The following is a 5,030-nucleotide window of genomic DNA, read 5'->3' on the forward strand; positions in this document are numbered from 1 at the left end:
TATATATATATATATATAAATATATGAAAAATAATAATTATATATATATAAATAAATGAGTACAGCCGAAAAAAAATATATATGTAGAATAAATTTTGCCAAAGGAAAAAATAGAAATGATCGATAATATATATGTGTATTCAAATCATATATACGCATAAATTTTGTATGTATGATGCATCATTACGTTGTCTTCGTCGATCTCCCTTTGTTCACTAACATTATATATATTTACAGATGGTTTATCTTTATATCCGAAATTCATAAAAAATTAATATATATATATATATATGTATGTATCTGTGTGTATATATAATTGTATGTATGTATTTTTTAATCATTCATCTTTTATATTTGATTTTTAATTTCTGTGTGTATGTATGTATATATATTTATGTATATATATTATTAAACTACCACTAATTTTGGCTCATGAAAATTAGGTTAAAAAAACATATTACACATTTAATAAAAAAATATTTTAACATATATATGTATATATGTATGGGTGTTTATATTTTTTATCATTTATATTTTATATTTGATTTTTAATTTATGTGTGTATGTATACGTATGTATAGACATACGTATACATGTGTCTTTTTTATCATTTATATTTTATATTTGATTTTTAATTTGTGTGTATATGTATGTATCTATAAAACGACAGATAACATATTTAACAAAAAATATGTAAACATATGTATATATGTATTTATATTTGTATATGTACATATGTATGTATATATGTATTTTTTCCTATTTTCTATTTAATTGATTTAAAATTTGTGTATATATATATATATGTAATATTATGTATATGTATATATATAACGATGTATTTATGTGTATATATATTTATATATATGTACATATATATGTGTATATGTATATCTATGTGTGTATATATGTATGTATATGAATGTATTTGTATGTGTGTTTTGTATGCATGTTTATATGTATATTTATATGTATGTATGTATGTATATAGATCTATTTGTGTGTGTATGTGCACATGTATATATTTATGTATATGTATATATAAATTTCAATTTAGGTATATATGTGTACACGATGATTATATTTTTTGTTGTAGAATTTATCATTTTTAGTGTTATTTTATAACCCATATGTATATATTTTTTAATTTGTATTCATATACTAAAATCTTCATTAGCTATTTTTTCCACTAATATAAAAAATATATAGGTAAAATTTGTTGGCTTTCTTTGTATTTGACGTTGAAATACAACTCTGTGTATGTAATTTATATTTAACGAAAACAATTTATATTTGAAATCCAATTGGCTTCAACCTTGACTTCGAAAAAGGCGCAACGACCGTATGGACATAAAATTGAAAAAAAAGATTGTAACAAAACTAAAATGGAGCAGTATTTTAGTTCTGCATTTGAGATTGTTTTGGCTTTTGGAATTTCGTAATTTTATTCTAAAAAAATGTGTGATCAATATAATTCTGCTGACTAGAAAACGTTGAACGACATATGAGTGAGATTCAACCATAAAAAACAAAAAACAATTATTGATATTTAGTCTATCATCCATACAAAACTGATATATTTTCATTATTTTATTCTTTTGTACAAACAATGATGATTTTATAATAATTTATTTTAAATATATATTTTTCACTATATCAAACAAACAATTTATATAATTGTGTAATAATTTATTACAACTATATAAATAAATAATTCATATAATTGTAAGGAGAAATTCGAGAATGTATAAACTAGAAGCCAATGGAATACATTATATTATTGGCAAAGACACATCAACATCCATGTATCATTTTGTTTAATTCTTATTGGTCGTTGAAAATCATTACCTATTAAATAATGAAATACTAAACAATGCTTTTAGTTTTATTCTCATTTATACACTTATGTTCAAAATTTTTTTGTTATCTTTGGCCTCATTTATACACTTATGTTCAAAATTTTTTTGTTATCTTTGGCATAAAAAAGAAAATATCAATAGTTTAATTTTAAAACACTTATCTTTATTCTATACAAATCTAATTTAATCTTATTTTATATATTATTTAAATTTAAATTTGTATTTGATTATATTTATATTTAAAATTTATTTGTTTTTTAATATAAAAAATAAATCATTATATTATTGAGAAAACGTTATATTGGAGTAAATAGAAAATTTAATTAGTTTTTAAAACTATAATTGTAATTTATCACGTAACTGGTAAAACAAAAAAAATAAAACCAAAAACGATGAAGAATAGAGAATTTCATATTCATTAGCCCACTACATGTGAAGAATATAAGGAGAACCATAAGATGCGAAGCTCAGTGCTATAAAAGTCGATGTTTAGGTTGCTACCGCGCCCACATCACGACCAAAGTCCGTGGGTGAAATTCTGCAGAGCCAATAGTGTAATCGTGTTGCCGATGCTAGAATCGGTCACCGGGAGTATGGTACATGTCCCTGTCGGGGAGTTCTGGAGGAGGATTCCGATCTTTATGTTGAAACCCGTTTCAGAGGTTGCCCTTGCAGATCACGTCAAAATTGTAGTTGAATAGGATAGCTATGACGACCTCTTCCAATCCAATATCTATAATTTCCACCAATTAGTTATGTTCGAATAGTTATAGTCAAAAGAATGGTATGATTATGTTCCTCCGCAACCATGCTGGTTGATAATGGTTAATGGAATTTACATATAGAGAAAATGGGGTTTTAGAAAGAGGGGTTTACTAGCCACAGTTTTCGTAATAGAAAAAATGGGTTACTTCACGGTGTAGACGATCAAGGTCCCGTTCTTGGAGGCGAATGCAGCGGCCTCTGCGAGAGTGTAGTCACGCCATTTGGATACCGATTAGGAAGAAGAACACCCGTGTTTGAAAATGGGAATAAGAGTGCTCATGTCCAGGGCAAGAAAACTCTGAGGAAAACAAGGAGACCAAGGAGGAGAAGGAAACTAATACTGCTAAGGATAGAGGTAGGTCGGGAGAAATTTTGATAAATTTAATCAATTTTTTATATAATAATTATTATTTTTAATAAAAAAATAAATAAAATTTTTAAATATAACAAAAGCCAAATTTAAATAGAATCATTCTAAACGAAAAATGAAATACTTTTGTATATATATATGAAAATATATATGCATATGTATGTAATATACAATTTTGGATGTGTACGAAGAAAATATTTATGTATATATATGATACTCTCTTCTCAATCTCAGATATTTTCCTTTCTAATCGTGTCCTCAGCCCTAACAATATCTCCAACAAATTTCATATGAGAAACAAAAGTAATGGAGGAAAAACCTAAAATGAGTTTTACTTTTTATATTTTTATATAGTTCAACATCTGGTTCTGAATTGTGAAAATTGCAACAATGATAATATATATATATATATATATAGATGTAGATATATTCATAAAAAATAAAAATACAAAATATACATACATATATACATCCATACATAAATATACATATATATATATACATATACACATACACACATATATATATATATTTGTACTTTTATATATATCTATACATATGTATTTTATATTTTTATATTTTTATTTTTATGAATAGATTTTTTATGAGACAATGATGATACTTTTTACATATGACAATGATATGTCATCAAAACCTTTAAATAAATAACAAAGTTAAAACTAATACAGAAACATAGAAAAAATTAGAAAGTTCATATATGTTTTTTAAATTCCAAAATGCATTTATTTATATATAAAAATCTATATGTAAATTTAACTATTAAAAAAATAAAAGATAACTAAAATATTTAATAATATAATTTTTAGTATTATCTTATAACTAAATGAAATTTTTATAAAGATTAAAAAAAAAACAAAACAACAATAGGACATTCATAATATGTCATTGATATAGATATTACAAACCGTTTACATAATGATATTCTTATTTTCTCACTTTTTTACTTCTTTAAATATATATTTTATAATAATTTAATTTTATGATAATATTTATCCTAAATCTAACAAAGAATATATATTAGTTTTTTACTAAATCTGTATATATATACAATTTAATAATGGATTAAAAAAATCATCCGCGCATCGCGCGGGTCTCGCCTAGTATCATAAACGACTCATAATTCCACACGCCCTCCTACAGTTTCCACAGCCAGATTTCAAACCCTTGTACCCGAAATTGAAATCAAGAGATAAAAACCGGGAAGAAGAGAAGAGAAGAGAATAACTACAGGGGTCGGGGCATTTGCCCGGTTTTCTATCCCATGCGACTCCTCGAGAGTTCTCACCACACGCACGCGATAAGATCCCCTCAGTATCCAGCCCAATCTTCAATGGTTTGATGATCACAAGCTGCCTATCGGCAAAGAGCTCATAGCCATCCTCCACGACCTGAAAAAATAAACGTGTATAACCTTGTCAGAACCGCGGAACAATAGAATCAATATAACAGAGCATGACTTAGAAAATATCACAAAGATTACCGACCTAATGTGCCCCGCAGACAAGGTCCATATCATGTTTCGCCAGAAACTCTGAGACCATATCTGGTCCAAAGGTGTAAGAAACACCTCTATCATTCATTCCCCATCCTTTGGCTGGCATCTCTCCCAGGATCAGAATCAGACCAAAGCAGTCATGTGCGTGGTATTGCAGTTGGACGAGGCGAGCTTCTAATATTGTTCAAGCGGTCGAGGCCCAGTGAAAGGCCACACCATGCATGCACAATATCGTGTCATCTATTATAAGTGCCACAACAGGAAAGCAATTAAAACAATCTGTAAAAACCTTCCATACTCTCACATTAAACCTCCTCTTACATTCATCGAAAAAGTCATAAATCCGGTTGATAGAAGCACATTCATGGTTTACCCTAAGTAGAAAAAAGCTCTCTGGGTATTTAACCTTGTAAACAAGTAAGGGACACATAATTTCAAGGCTCTGCTTGCCACGGTCGACATAGCCCCCCAAAAACAAATAATTGGCACAATGAGGAAAGCCGCCACCAGCCACAGCGAA

At 27.4% G+C, this 5,030-nt stretch overlaps 1 pseudogene; it reads right to left on the reverse strand.

The window, feature by feature from the left end:
• Window positions 1–4,065: 4,065 nt before the first annotated feature.
• Window positions 4,066–5,030, reverse strand: LOC104824296 (annotated as a pseudogene).

Source organism: Tarenaya hassleriana, unplaced genomic scaffold, assembly GCF_000463585.1.
Source record: "Tarenaya hassleriana unplaced genomic scaffold, ASM46358v1 Cleome4, whole genome shotgun sequence".
Classification (NCBI taxonomy): Eukaryota; Viridiplantae; Streptophyta; class Magnoliopsida; order Brassicales; family Cleomaceae; genus Tarenaya; species Tarenaya hassleriana.